General features: G+C 46.7%; 1 long non-coding RNA gene across 1 annotated transcript; it reads right to left on the minus strand.

Annotated features, from left to right (window-relative positions):
• Positions 1 to 11,441: 11,441 nt before the first annotated feature.
• On the minus strand, positions 11,442 to 12,265 carry LOC138267839 (uncharacterized). Its single transcript, XR_011199877.1, has 2 exons — positions 11,987 to 12,265; positions 11,442 to 11,580 (listed from the first exon to the last, which is right to left on the minus strand). It is a non-coding gene; the product is annotated as an uncharacterized lncRNA (long non-coding RNA).
• Between the last annotated feature and the right edge of the window lie 4,167 nt (positions 12,266 to 16,432).

The raw sequence follows: 16,432 nt of genomic DNA on the forward strand, positions 1-16,432 counted from the left end.
TCAGAGGTGCCTGAAGTTTTATCTGGACAGAACTAAACAATTTAGGCAATCTAACCAACTTTTTGTGGCTTTCAGTGCTCCGCGTAAGGGACGAGCATTATCTAAACAGGGAATCGCGAGGTGGATAGCCTCTGCTATTAACTATTGTCATACAGTGGCAGGAAAACCCTTGCAGAATCCAGCGCGTGCACATTCTACAAGAAAAATGGCTGCATCCATAGCACTTTTTGCAGGAGTGCCCATTCAGGACATCTGCAGGGTAGCCACGTGGAAGTCTGTACATACTTTCGCAAGGCATTACTGTTTGGAGGAAACTCAGCAAGGTGATATGGCGGTAGGACAAGCAGTGTTAAGGCATCTTTTCCAGTAACGCTGAGCTGTTGTAAATTCTTTATTCCTTTTTTTTCCCCGCCAGCCCAGTTTAATTTGCGTACATTGTATAGGTTTGTTTCTTACTTTACGGCTGTCATATTCCTTGTTTTACCTACTCAGGGTAACTTTCTTTTGTCTTATTTATTGTTTATCTAATATGCTATTTTTCCTACATGTTCCAAGATTATATATATATATATATATATGCTTATAGCAACAGATATACATATGGATTGATGCTATACAATGTGCTTCATTACTGCTTGCTATTCTGATTCAAGCATGTGAATCTATAAAAGTTCCAATAATGGAGTAAGAAAATAAGTTACTTACCTGTAACTGTAGTTCTCCAGTATTGTAATCTTTCATAGATTCACATGCGACCCTCCCTCCTCCCCTGGGAAGCTCACCTTTTCCTGTCTTCTTCAGATACTCTAGCACTGGTGCTTGAGAAAATCTGAGGGAAGGGAGCTCCTCTCAGGAGGGTTCTAGAGGGAGGGGAAGCCTGATTGGCTGGGCCTTGCTTTGGTCCTTTTACTCATAGTGATAAGGATAGGCCACTAAAGTGAAAGTCTTTAGGCCTTTTTTCATTGCAGTATCTTATATCTATAGCTGTTTTGATGTACCGGGGGTTCCCATCTCGACGACGGGGAAGGATTCAAGCATGTGGATCTATGAAAGATTCCAATACTGGAGAACTACAGTTACAGGTAAATAACTTATTTTCTTACTCAGCTTGCGCTTGTCACCAGTGAAGCTGTCAATGAGCCATTTTGCTCCAGCCCAGAAGAAACATCAAATGGGTTGGTCGGCAGGGGGAACTTGTAATCTTTAAATCAGCTATACAGGCCTTGAGAAATCTATTCGCTCACTCACCATGGCAAGGTAGATTTTATCAGGGCAAGTTATTTTTAGGGCCTACTGGGCTGGTCTGAGAGAGTTGGCGCTGTCAAAGAACAGGCGTTCTGTTAATTCAGAAAGTGAATGAAAAATAAAGATGCATTTAAGTCTAGTTTTTATCTTGTCACTTTTGCTGTGCTTCAAAGACAGGGGTCACATGTCAATTTATGTCTTCTTACAAATTTTATCCTGGAGATTGATGTTTAATTATCTTTTTGTACCTGGAAGGTTGGACAATTTTGTAAAGTGAACTGTGTGACAATCGTGCTGGACACACAACATTTATATAGCTAGCAAATGAACTGTACAGATATTTAAAAACATTTTCAGTAGTTAAGAAAGCACTTTTTGTAATTCTGTGTCAGGACCGGAGGCAAGGACTATGCTTTCTCTCTTCGCTTTAATTTAACAGGAGCCATTAGTGAAACAAACTACATCTCCTATGAACGTCAGGATGGATTTCATTGAATGAATGCATCAATCAGAGAGACCCCAGTCCATAAAGGCCATCGTCCTTCTCGTTCTTTTTGCTTTCTTCGCTGCTCCTCGCAGCCTTCAGATAAGTACTGTCCTGTATCTGTGATTTTAATGTTCTTTGCTGCGTTGCTAACGTCTTGTTTATTTAGGCCTGGTTCGAGCCTACTGATCACCGAGGAAGCGTGCTCCACTTCTATGTGGCAGTCGCGGTCCTTTGCGGCATGTGGGTGTGGTGCGGTCCTCCGACCACTGCGGTGTGCCCCTCACATATTGTGGAGGATTTCCCTCCTCTCCACGGGGTCGCAGTGCCTCAGCGCCAGCAAGTCAGTTTCTGACTCGCCTGATTGGATGCCTGCAGCCAGCCTCATCCCTGCCCTCAGCCTGAAATGTGACACCCTTTGGGGTCACTATCAGTTCCAGTGGACTTTCCCGGTGTAGATTCTCTCTTGCTCTGCAAGGGCGCATCGATGGTCTCTCTGAGGCCCTGTAGCTGGGTCTAGGACCCTTTTTTTTTATTTACGCCCCTACAGGGGACGATACTCTGTTGCAGCCTTGTTCATGGTGACATAGTAAGGGCTTGAGCCCTCTTTCCTGATCTACGCCCAACGGGGATGATAACATGAGGCCGATACCCTCACTTTTAAAGTGCGCCAGCACTTCAGTGATTTAAGGGGACACCCCCCAGGTCTCCCTACTCACGTGTGGCCAGCTCTGCCCACCTACACTGATAACCGAAACTCCTGCAATTATACGGCTGCAGTTCCCCCAGTATAACTGGTGCCTTTGAGTCCCCATATTTGGCTTTGCCACTGTCTATCATGCCCTCAGTATGCAAGAGATTCACAACTCTTATTCTGAGGAGGAAGCCATCACCTACCTAACCACTGATTAAAATTTTTGTGGTATTATGGATGTCTCCATCCATAAGGCGGTCTCGGAAGCTATGGTGCAGTTGGATCGGAAACTGATTAACCTCGCAGCGTAGTGCCTCAGACCCCTCGATTCCCAAAGGGGCTTATTCCTCTTCAGCCTGCAAGCATACCCGAGACACCTTCCCGGAAGCGCATGGGTGTGGACCCAGATGCTTTTGCTCGCCTTAAACACGCTTTCCTTGAGCACCCCCACCCCACCCCGATAGGGCGGGTCCCACCGGCCCCTTGGTTAACCAAAGCCCCTGCCTCACTCTACTGATGCCAATGATTCCCCAGACTCAGATGTGGATCAAAAGCCGGATCGACACTGGCGCTCACAAGCTGACCCTTCCCCCAGACGGCGATCAAAACTCAATGTCGCCCAGGTATGACATGCTGGACCCTGACCAAGTCTTGCAACCATGCTCTTCGGACTGGGTTCTGGCCGAAAAGGTGGACGCCTATGTGTCAGAGCTTTGAGGAAACCTCTTGACAAGGAGGTTTGAAACCGCCTTATAGCGGAATGTCCCCGTCCCTCTCGCCCAGACAAAGTAGCCACGACTTCAGACATAGATCTGCGCATGGCAACCTTTCTCTCAAAATAAATCAGAGACCCCAAGAAAGGGATTAACCGGTTCTGGTGCTCTTGCCAGGACAAGCTGCTGGATATCGCAGGTCCTCTTACGAAGATCCTGGATATGGCAGAGGATGCTAAGACCTACGGGGCACTGATATCTCCTGAGATCTTTTAGTGTTGAGCACAACAGGCCATTATATTTCTTGGCAATTTCAATTATGCCCTCTCAACAGAACAGAGAAGGTCCCTTCTGATAAAAATCACCCTAAATTGGGGGACCGGGCTACCTTGGAGGCAGGCCCTGTGGCACAGGGAGGACTGTTTGGTGATCCTTTCATTAAGGAGCTTTGTAAGTTTGTGGCCACTTTTAATTTGCTGGATAATGTCCAGTCCTCAATAAAAAAAAGATTTTTACCACCCCGAGTTTTTTCAGGGGCCGGTTGTGGAAGGGGGCGCTCGACTGACCGTGGGCAGCAACAGGGCTCTTGCAGAAGTGCAGCTCCCAGACGCCAGAATTACCTAGACTCCAGCAGATTCGGAGGATTCTACCCCATACGGGGGTACCCCAGACAGAGAGGTGGCATAGGGGGTCCCTCCGGTGGATACCAACTAGGAGCCTCACAGGGTGAGTGTAATCCAGTTAAGGGGCAGGATATCACAGTTTCTTGACAGTTGGCAATCCTTGACCTTGGATGCTTGGATCCTACAGACAGTCAGGGGGTTCTGGATAGAGTTCTACAACTTCCCTGTCCAATTAACCCCCCAACTCCGCTTCACTTTCCCACAGCAGAGTCCTCGTTGTTTGAAGCCGAGGTTCAGGAGCTCCTGTCCAAAGGGGCCATCTTCCCTTCCTTCCCACAGCCTCACGGGTTCCTCAGCAACCTCTTTGTGGGTGACAGATGAGATGTGGGGAAGCGTCCTGTTATCAACCTGAATCACCCCACCGATTGGTTGGCGTGCCTCAATTTAAAGGACACCTATCTGTCGGTTCCCATCTTCCCCCCGCACCAACGCTTCTTTCAGTTCCTGTGGCGCAATATCACCTACAAATTCACAACACTCTACTTTGGCTTGTCTTATGTCCTGTGGTGTTTCACCAAGCTTCTCTGCCCAGTGGTGGAACTTCTCAGGGCCCGGGGTGTCCGTTTGATTGTCTATCTGGACGATATCCTGTTGATGCATCAGGACCAACACACCCTCACTCTTCATCTTCAGTGGACCGTTTCTCTTCACCAGTCTTTAGGGTTTCTCATCAACACACAGAAGTCAGTGCTCTCCCCCTCTCAATGCCTTCTGTTCCTAGGGTTTGCGGTCAATTCGGTCAAAGCTTCCCTCAGTCTTCTCTAGGAAGGTTTCCAAGATTTGGCACAAGATCAACCGCGTTTTGGCCAAATCAACAACGTCTCTTCATCGGGTATCCCATGTGGGAGGCCTCCTTTCCTCCTCCATCCAGGCTAACTTTCCTGCCCCTTTGCACAATCGTGCCCATCAGCATCTGAAGATTTCTCACCTCTGCAAAGAACTGACTTACTCTCAATGCATCCCCCTTATGGACGAAGTGAGGGCCGAGCTTCGCTGATGGTTAACACACCTAGGAACGTGGAATGGCCATGCCGTTTTCGGACCTCAGCCAGACCTGGTCATAGAGTTGGATGCCAGCGGCGCTCGCTGTGGGAAATTCTCCACTGGTGGTAAATTGTCCAAAGTCGAGGGCTCCCTGCACATCAACTGCCTGGAACTTCTGGTAGGTTCTTTTGCGGTGCAGTGCTGGACGAAGGACCAGGTTCGTTGCCATGTCCTCCTCAAGTTCGACAATGTTGTGGCGGTTCGCTACATCATTTGGGAGGGGCACGCTCCAAAGCCCTATCAAAATTAGCCACATGTTTTTGGGGAGTACTGTCTGGAAAACCAGATCTCGGTCACGGCAGAGCATCTCCCGGGTTCGGACAATCAAGTGGTGGATTGACAGTCCAGATATCTACAAGGCCTCAGTCTCTGGAAGTTGGATCCCTCTGTTTTCCGGGAGTTAGTTGCCCAGTGGGGCCCATACTTGGTGGATCCTTTTGCCTCTCACCTGGACCACCAGTTAGACAGGTTCCACAGCTGGAGATCGGACCCTCTAGCTCTGGCGATGGACGCAATCCAACAGTCTTGGGGAACGGAGAAGGGCTTTGACAGTTGGCAGAGGTTGTGGTGATCACCCCTCTTTGGAGATATCAAATGTGGTTTCCAGTGCTGATGGAACTTTCTTGGGATTCTACAATCTGTCTACCCCATTTTCTCCATGATCTGAGTTGGAATCCTTACCAACTAGTTCAGAAAGGCTCCCTGCCCCTGATGGCATGGAAGATTACCGGGTACATTGTCAGGTCCCAGCACTTTCGGGCCAGGCTGCGGACCTCCTTTCCAAGGCGTGGGTAAGCTTAACTGTTAAGTGGTATCAATCAGCTTGGTCCAGATGGATTGGTTTGTGTTGTCAATGACATGTGGATCCCATGTGGGCTTCCATTGTCCAGGTCTTGAACTTTCTTGCCTCCTTTGCTGCAGAAGGCATGGCTCATGGGACGGTGAACTTGTTTAGGTCCGCCATTTCAGTGGGCCACCCCCCTATCGATGGTCACCCGGTAGATGAGCATCCCATTACTATGAAGATCCTTCTGGGGGGTTTGTCTTTCCTTTCCCCCGCTCCACGTTACTCCTTCCTCTGGAAAGTGAATATTCTGCAGAATCTTTTTTACTCTCTGCTTTACCTTCTAGCTGTCAAGAACGACGAAAACAGACTCAAGAATAATCTCCCGTCCTGCTTTTCAGAGTTCCCCGAAACTTTGTGTTGTTAAATGCCTTAAGTCATACAAGGATGTGACAGAAGAACTCCTGCCTCTGGGGGCACACCAACTTCTTATTGCTCTCACCAAACCCCACAAGGTGGTCTCTTCCCTGATGATAGCCCAATGGGTGAGAAGGGCCATGAAAGAGGCTGGTATTAACACCAAGGGATTCGGTGCTCACTCTACCAGAGAGGCTATGGTCTCTAAATCATTTGCCTTGGGTGCTCCCCTGGACGATTTCATGAATGCATCGGATTGGTCTTCAGCCTCCGTCCTTAAGAGTTGTCATTTTGTTATTTCAAACCGCTCCATTCTATGACATCTTTGGTGGTAATTAACCTGTGACCTAGCATAATCCTCGCCTCTGGACCTGACATAGAATATAACATTTCCTAACTTTCGTAACAGAAAGTTTCTGTTCTATTAAGGACACAGAGGTGAGTATTATCCCTCTGAGAGTCAAGGGCCGACTATGACTCCCCCCTTATGTGGATATTTCGTTCTTGGTGTAAGTAATCTTTTATTTGAGCTATTAATGCATTGTTTGAAGTTGGCAATGTATAATTGTGTTTCTTCATGTGTCAAATTGCTATTGTTTATCTCATGGGATGCCTCAAAGTCTGGTGGAGTACTCAATTCCTCTTTTGTTTCTTAGGAAGTGATTCAAGCAAGCAGGGATAGGGGATGATTCTGTCTGCTCGTCGCTCAAAGAAAGAGAAAGGAACCAGAAGGACTATGACCTTTATGGCCTGAGGACTCTCTTATTGGTGCATTCATTCCATTAAATCCATCCTGATGTTTATGGGAGTTGTAGTTTGTGTTCTGTAATGGCTGCTGAAAGAGTGTCCTTAATAGAAATGAAACTTTCTGTTATGAAAGCCAGGACATTTTATATTATTTTGGAATTCTGAAGTGAGACAGAAATAAAGATTTTAATTGGTTCAAAGCAAATCAGAATACTTTACTTGGTAACGTGCAAATGCTAAATATTTGCTAAACAACGATTTCCATCTGTTATCATTTGTACGCTATATAGTTTTATGAGTAAAACTGGATGTCGGTGGCAAAGTTTGGGGACATTTCAATGGAGAATGCTTGTCTGTAAATGACAGAGCACTACCACCTCAGGCTTTAGTAATATATTTATTAAAAGTTAGAGTTTAAATATGAACTGAGACATATTCCTGCCCTGCCTCGATGACAATGCTATTAGTGAACAAAGAGGCAAGTCAGGGATCTTGTGTACCATTATCCATGGGATACATTTTTATTCTATATGAAGTAAACATTTAGACTAATAAATGAAACAAAACAGTTTTTTGTAAAGCAGACATGCTGACCTCACATAATTGAATGTGCTCTTTTATAAGAAAATGAAGAAAAAGGTGGCTCTGTAAAACAAAATATTTCCCAAGGATCACACAGTTTGAGGTAAGTTTATGGGTCAGATGCATTACAATATGGTTGAGTAGATTATTCAAATCACTAGAACTGTAGGCCAGGTAAGATTCTTCTGATTTGCCTGCTATACGAAATTCAGAGCCAAATACATTGGTGTGCATAATCCCTTATAAGTGATGTGATAAGAATTCCAGGAGCCCTGATGTATGCAAAAAGAACAAGTGATTTTGCTACCCATGCCAGTCCAGTTGGGACTCAGCCATATGCTAACCAGTATTGACCCTGCTCCCCATGGGAGCAGTCCAGCCCAAACTGCCAAGCCAGGTCCTCCCTGGACTGGAAACCAGAATCCTGGGACTGGTTTCAGGGTATCACCCTTACTCAGCCAGGCTAGCTTGACTCCAGTGGCCTGGGGAGCAAGGGACCCACATCTGGGCATACCCTTCCAACTTAAAGTGACAAATGCAAAACGAACAAGTGAGGGATGGAATGCTGAACAATGTCAAACATTTGACCTCAGTAGAGAGATCTGCGCCTAATCCATTTTTTGTTTGCTACCCATGCCATTCCATAGGGAACAGGGTCAAGACTAAATTGCATATGGCTGAGTCCAAACTGTGATGGCAAGGTGGGAAAAAAAACAATGGATTAAACCCAGATCTTTGTGACTGAGGGTGAATGCTTGCATTGTTCAGCATTCCGTCCCATCTTCGGTTCTTTTTGCTCTAGAAGCCCTGATGTAAGCAAGGAAATTGGCCCCTTTAACTGGTGTTACGGTAGTAAATACGGCGATTATCAGGATTCGAAGGCCTGCTCTGGGTCGATTGCAGCCCTTATATAATGGGATTCAATGTAATACTAAGAAACACTGATGGGTCAATTAAGCGTTTAGTTCAACATGTCTAAGTGCACCCAGGTTTGAACTAAAAGCATGCACAACTAACCCTTTCAGAGCAACTCGCTCTGCTCAGACTGAGATACCTGCATCACTGAGTTATTTTATTCGGAAACATAACTATGAATCAGTTATACTGTTTGAGAAAAAGATGGTTTACGAAAAAGGGCCGCGCACGCGTCGTCCCAGAACCACGGTCTGTTCAGCGTAGAGTTCAGGCGCATATTTCTTTAAAAGGCACTTATCAGGAGATAAAGCAACAATTAGGAAGAAACATTATTCACAATTGCGAGAAGTGTGTTTAGAAGGCTTCCTGTAGGCGCTTGCCACTGGTTCTATAGTAGTATTCTGCAACGAGGCCACGCAAAGGTTATTCAAACTTAGTACAAAGTCATGTCAAATAAACCTTGGCACTGCAAGGATTAACTCAGCCTAAAGAGAGAGAAAAAAGTCTCCTTCACTTTGTGTTTTTTTAATCCTTACCCTCCAAAGATAATAAAACGGCATGGGACACAAAAGAGCACACGAACGTACAATGGATTCTGGTGCATGATGCAATCTGTAGGATGGACTCAAGGAATTCTGGGGGCTGGGAAATGTTTTTCAACCAGTGAACATAAACCTGTGAGAATTTGGTCAGTGCCCAGCAATAGAAGATTATGGGGCCGATTTATCAAATATTCACACAACACAAGCCACCCTACTGCTCTTTGTGAAAGGGAGAGGACAGGAAAGCTCCGTGTTTAACGTTATACGGCACACTCCTGCTCTCTGCCTGTACTGTACTGGCGCACAAACAGCGGCCTAGCACGAACGCAGGCACCCTTTCACCTGGGTAGTTAAGAGTTAAGAGTTGTCGTAAACCTGAGGCAGTGCCAAATACTAACGCCACCCCAGGGGTGGCATTAGCATGGCAAAACGAGGAGGAATGCTTTTATTCCTCCTTGTTTTTTGCTTTTTCTACATGTGCTGCATTCTGCAGCACACATAGAAGAAGCAAAATGCCATGGACCATTGTTTAGTTGCAGGAAGGGACACGTTCCTGCACATGAACAATCATTCAAAATGACGCTTTGGTACTTCTAGGTGTCCACACATAAAAGTGCCAAATCACCATTACAAATTGTTTATGTGCAGGAAGGGACACCTTCCTGCACATATACAATCTGTCCCCTCAAAGGAGCCACCCTTGCACTATGGTGCAAGGAGGCGTGCATTGGCGCTAGTCAGCTTAAGTCTGCGCCAGCGCAGGGGAAAACGCAGGGGTATGCCATATTTCTGTAAATACAGGGCACCTCTGTGTTTCTAAAGTGGTCATTTTTGGTGCAGCACCGTGCTGCGCCACCTTAACATAAACCTCGGCCTAAGTACTGGGTAGTTACCCACGCCAAATCAAATGCCATGGTTTTTAAAAACATGGCCCCAGTTAAACTGACCTCATAGCAACCGTCTGATGACGCAATTACGCTAGCCCTTAAACACAAATACCTGGGGATATTCTTCACTGAACAGGGTCCCAGCCATGGTCTTTTTTACATGCATCTTGTAACATTTGATCCCCCAGGCTGTCTGAAATCTATACTATGGTAGAATTAGTAGCCTCTAAAACCCTTGATGTACTGCAGCAGAAAACATAATCAATGCTCTAGCGTATGAGATGAGTGGTAACACAGGGCCACATCTGTACCATTGAAGCATCTCTATCACTATACATTAAGGGCCAGATTTATTAAAGGGTTGTGTTGCCCTTGGGTCAGGCAAGGTGATGCAAGGGCAAAGTAATCCTTAATTCAGATTTACCAGGCCATGCAAAGCCACCTTGCATGGCCCTGCATGGTTTAGTAAATCTGGAGTAACGCAAGGCAGCACAAGTCATTGACTTGCGTTACTCTGTACCAGGAAGGCGTCACATGGCGGAGAATGGGTGTTCCCATATATCTACCCAAGTATTTTGGTGCTTTCTCAGATTTACCAAAATAATGAAACCTGGGAATGCGTCAAAATTGTATGCCTTCCCGATAGAGGTGCAATAAGGAGAGATTTCTGTATTTCTCCTTGTTTGTTCCACTTTCTAAATGTGCTGCATTCTGCAGCACACTTAGAAAGAGGAAAATGCTTATAAGGATAGTTTTTTGCAGGAAGGTGTCCCTTCCTGCACAAAAACAGTCCTGTCTGTAATGCAGGCATCCTTGCGTTATGGTTCAGGGGTGACTGCGTTGTTGCTAGGTAGCATTCAGTACACCAGCACTGGGAAAGAGCAGGAATGCACCATATGTTAGTAAATATGATGCATTCCTACTTTCTCCAGTTGATACAGCGTAGCGCAGCAAGTTGTGTTGCTGCTTTGCCCTGCATCAAATATTGATAAATCTGGCCCTATTTTCACAACCTTCACAGATAAAGTTATGTATTTGACAATACTGCTGCATGCCAAGCTTACAGCACACGCCTACACAATAGGTAACACAAACAAAAAAATCCCTCGGCTAAAACTGGCGTTCTCTCTGGTTCAACCTGTTTAGCCTAGGTGAGGTAAGACCAAGTTGGAAACACCCTGTAGATTTTGTATTGACCATCATGCCCCAAAGATGGTTTAGCTCATGTCACCTGCTGCTGCCCGACCTTTCACAAAGTCAGAAGAGTGCCTTTTCTGCCAGTCTGTCAAAGGCTGGGTATTCAATGACATACATTTGTTTGGTTTGGTGTGCATATATTGGACAGGCAGTGTTCCTGCTTGTGTTCTGGTAGCACCAAAGATGCTGAGACATGCATGGGAGTTAGAGTCTACCTGGGTGGGGCTGAGAGAGGCATTGGGGAGATGGGTTACCTAGTGGACAAGACCCAGCCTGATCAGGATTTTAATGTTTTCTGTCCTTACAGTATGAGCACAAAGTATGAGTGATATGAGACTTTGATGGGTTCCTGTCAATTTCTGGTAATGGCCGTGTTGTAGGTTATTCGAGGAGAACCCTAATCACCCCTTAGAAGGTATCACAGAATCAGATAACTCGTTTTAATTTTGTTCCAAAATTAATAATTCTTTATTTCTGCTTACGTCTTTTTCCCCATTCCTTAATGACCCTCCTTTTAATCGTTCTCTTTTTTCCTTCTTTTACTTCTGGTGGTTTTTCTTTAGTCTTTTCCCCTTTGGTTTGTTCTCTTCTGTCTCCCCTTTTCTCTTCTTGGGTGGTTTGTGTACATAATTCCCTCTCTTGTCTCCTTCATAGGTGTTTCAAGATTCCATGACCAGGATACCGGAGCAGGAGGGAAAACAGAAGACAGTAGGACAGAAGGTACGTTTTTTATCCTGAGGACATAAATAATTTATCATGCTTAGAGGGTAGAGTGTAAGTGAGGGCCAGTGTTAAATGTGTCCACTCTGTGATTGTCCCATTAGGCTTGGTGCTTCTTGTGGTAAAAATTTGTGAAGAGTGGCAAAATAAAAATAATAATAAAAATAAAATGTCATGCGTTCTTCTCTCAGAAGTCTTTCTTCTTTGTGCACTGCCCTTTTTAGTTTTCTTAGCGTCTGATTCTCCCTCCCTTTTCTACCCCTTCCCTTAAGGTTGTTTTTCCAGTTTTCTTTTTAAGAAAGCATTAGCAGAGCCCTGAATGCGGGCAGTACCTGAGCTAGCCACGTCCCAGGAGGGACATGGCGGGCTCCTGGATCCTGAAACTGGGGCTTGCCGTTCTCGCCGGCGACCGGTCTTCCCTAGGCATTCTTCTTCAAACTCTCCTCGGCGTCGGTGTTGACTTGGTCTTTCTCTCCGATCCTGTTTCGCGCGTATCCTGTTCCTCCTAGGCATTCGCACTCGGCCTCCCCATCCTCTGCGTTTTCTTCCTCTTCTTCTGGCTTTTCGGGCTCTGTCTCCGCCCGCTCCCTTGCGCACGTCCTCTCCTTCTTCTGTTCGGTGATGTAATCAGGCCGAATCTGTCGTACCCCCGGGGCATGCTCCTATTGGTCCTGTTTCTTCGTGCGTCTCAGCGGGGTTATGTACCCTGCTACAGGCCGGTTGCTTTTTTTTTCTGCTTTTTTTTACATACCTTTTTTTTGTCACAGCCTGCAACGCCTTGGGGCCATTGAGAAAGTTTGCCTAGGAATGCATTCTACTCTTTGCTCCCCATTGGCTTTGTAACTCACACATTCTTGCTTTCCATTTGCTGGCGTTATTTGTTTTAGTCTGTCCAACTTGAGTTTGGTCCTTCCCTTGCCAAAACCCTATTTACAGAATCCTTCAGAGTGCTCCCTTTCTGTAAATATGCCATTTAAATCTTGTTCTTATCTCATCACATTTGCTGTGCATTCAAAGACCAAGACCAAATGGTAGGTGCTGTTTTCATGGGCACTTGTTTACTTTTCTTCCTCTGACTTGAAAGTGAGAGGATGTATGTTACAATCTTGCTGGACAGTGGAGTGTAGGAAATAGTTTTTTTCTAACACACAGTAACATTTATATGAACTGTGTATATATTTCAGAATATATCAGAACCATGAAGGCACAAATGAAGCACATTTATTGTTATTGCTGAAGGAGGGTTGGAAATCAAACACTTTAATATGATCACAACAAATCATTAAACTAGGTGATACAATTTCCACACATTTTTGTCTGTGCACTGCATAGTTTTATCAGTAAAACTGTATGTCTGTGCAAATGTAATGGTCATTGCAATTGAAAATGTGTTGTCTATAATGGCAGTGTGCTACCACACCATGAATACTCCACTATATTCCACTCCACTCTACTCTGTACCATTCCATACCACTGCACTCTACTCTGCACCACTCTTCTTTACACCACTCCACTCCAATGCACTCTGCACCACTCCACTCTACGGCACTTCACGCTACGCCGCTCTACTCTACCCTGTACCACTGTATTCTATGCCAATGAACTCTTCACCACTCTATTACACACTACTGCACTTTTCACCATTGCTGTCTACTGCACTCTAGTCTAGACCAAGCCAATATACTCTGCACTACTCCACTCTACGCCTCTGTACTCTACAACACTCTGCAACACTCCACTCTATGCCAATACACTCTACACAAATGCACTTTACTCTGTAATACTCACTTTTATGCCCCTGCACTCTACACCAATCCACTGTACAGCACTCTAATCTACTTTACACCACTGCACTCTATGCCACCCCACTCTATACCACTTTATTCTATGCCATTACACTCTGTGTCATTACGCAACTGCACTCTATCCCTGCACCTCTCCACTCCCCGCCACTTTACTCTACTCTGAAACAATCTACTCTACGCCACTGCACTCTACGTCACACTACTCCACTCTGTACCACTCCACTCAATGCCACTGCACTCTGCGCCACTCTACTCTTAACCACTGCACTCTATGCCAATACACTCACCACAACTGCACTCTATGTAACTGCACTCTACACCACTGCACTTTACTCTGCATCACTGTACTCTACACCACTGCTCTCTATGCCACTCAACTCCACTCTTCTCCACTGCACTCTACTCTGTAACACTGCACTTTCCACCACTGAACTCTACTCCACTCTACTCTGAACTAGTCCACTCTGTGACACTGCACTTTCTCTTCCAGGGGATCCTCAACAATAGTCATAAACATTGAATATTCCCGCCCTTGTGCGGGGACCCCGGAGCATATATAAAATACACACATATAAAGTATGAAATATGCACGAAAAATATACATGCAGCATTTTTAGTAGACATATCTTTCATACTAAACTCATATATACATGTGTAAAACAGCAATGTAAAAATACTTTAAAACAGCGTTTTTTCCTGTTTTATTCGACATCTAACATCATTGTCTGAGTCTGACAGAAAAATGCCTTCCCTTTTTGTCAAATGCCCTTCTTGTGGGAAGAAGAAGGCCCAGTCAGATCCACACACTCTTTGTATTGTGTGCCTACCTCAGAGTCACTGCCCTGACACTTGCAAACACTGCAAGAACATGTCAAAGAGGACTCTGAAGGACAGAGAAAAGATCAGGCTTCATGGGCTTCACGAGAGGCAGAAAACATCATCCTCTTCGCTTCCCAGGCAGCCAACAAGCCACTCTCAGGAGAGAATGGCTAGGTCGACGTCAGCAGGTAGGAAAGTACCTGTTTGTTCCCCGTCGACGTCGTCGCTGCCACCATCTCATCGTCATAGATCGCCGTCAACGGCAACCCGCCCGACGTCGAAGGATACGGCGTCGAAGGAACATGGCCATCGCAGGGGCATATCTCCGTCGACGGCAGCCCGCCGATCGACGTCGAGCCATCACCGGCGTGCCCGTTCGCCGCTGAAGGCCTCATGCCCCCGACGTCAAGAGACACGACGTTGAAATCGCCACGACGGCAAGAGCGTCATCCGCCGTCGGCCGCCCACCGCTCCATGTCGAGGCACACGACGGCGAGTAGGTCGAGGTCCAGAGATCGCCGTTCGACGTCAAGGCACTCAACGTCGAGGCACTCAACGTCGAGGCACTCAACGTCGAGGCAAGACCAACCGGCGGCGTGCCCTTCGACGTCAGCACAACTGTCGACACAGGTTTTACCTGTCTCGCAGGGAGTAGAACATCGCCTTCCGCCAGCAGATAAGGCCGCACCATCTCCAGTGGTCTCCATACGGAGCGATTCATCTCGTTCGAGAGCGGCATCATCGGGGCATGTTTCACCCATCAATTTGTCACCAAGATGGTTGGAGAGCCTTAATAGACCAGCGGCCTCCCCGGATTCGCAGTATTCACGAATGTACTCTCCTACTGCCTCTCTCCCGAGAACACCATCACCGACAGCGCAGGCAGGACGGGCTCGTTCTGCTTCTCGTCAACCGACCACGAGGCCTGGGCACTCTGTTACAGCGTCTCGCAGCAGGTCACGTTCCCAGCGACGATCTAGGTCACGATCACTACACAGAAGATCGCCCTCTTGGTCGTCGTCAGGGTCATCCGTCGGACGTTACTCCCCCACCTTAACAGATTCTCCACCAGCTAGAGTCTCACCGGTGGATGACATCACTACTTTTAATGAGGTACTTTTCAGGGGAGCACAGAAGTTAAATATAGAGGTTCCAGAACCATCTACCTCCTCGTCAGTCATTTTTGAGACTCTGCAACATAGAGCAGTTTCGAAAAAGCTACTGCCGCTAGTGCCTGGTCTGTTGCAGCCAACCATGGACACTTTTTTAGCGCCAGCCACCCTCAAATCTGCTCCGGCTAGGATTTTGAAAACCTGAACAGGATGCTTTATTCCTAAGAACGGATCCGCCACCGGACTCAGTAATATTGGCCGCAGCCCGAAAAACTCACTCGGTGGCATCATCCTCCACGGTCCCACCGGACAAAGAGAGCATGCATCTAGACTCTCTGGGGAGAAAAATGTGCGGCACGGCGGCATCTATAATGAAGGTCTCCAGCGCGTCTGCACTCCTGGGCAGGTATGACTGTTCTCTGTGGGACTCTCTCAACAGGTTCACAGAAAAGTTACCTAGGGAAGACAGACAGGACTTCCAAGAGATCCTACAAGAGGGATGCCTGGTATCAAACCAAGTCATCAGCGCAGCGGCAGATGGGGCAGACTTAGCTGCACATGGGTACGCACATGGGATCTGTGCAAGAAGGTCTTCCTGGCTGAGACTGACTGGTTTAAAACAGGAAGCACAACAGCGCATCCTAAATCTTCCATTTAACGGGAACTCGCTGTTTGGTGCCCATACGGATGAAGAAATGGCACGCATGAAGACCGAAGTGGACACCATGAGGGCAGTAGGCCTGGAAAGGAAGAAGGACTTCAGGCGGAGGTATAGGCCTTATGACAGGCGCCCTTTCCAGCAGAGGGTTCAAACCCCTCACTGGTCCCAGAGGCCACAGCAAAGGCAGGGACGCCCTCTTTTTCAGGCTCGTAAGGCCACAAGGGAACGAGGGTCAAGTAGACCTCAACAGTCCACACCAAAAGCGCCGGCCAAGCAATGAGATCTCGCTTCCCTCGACACTGTGCACCACTCCGGTGGGGGGAAGTATCACAGATTTTCTTCACGAGTGGCACTCTATCACAAAAGACAAATGGGTGCTCA

Source organism: Pleurodeles waltl, chromosome 12 (genome assembly GCF_031143425.1).
Source record: "Pleurodeles waltl isolate 20211129_DDA chromosome 12, aPleWal1.hap1.20221129, whole genome shotgun sequence".
In the NCBI taxonomy this organism is placed as follows: Eukaryota; Metazoa; Chordata; class Amphibia; order Caudata; family Salamandridae; genus Pleurodeles; species Pleurodeles waltl.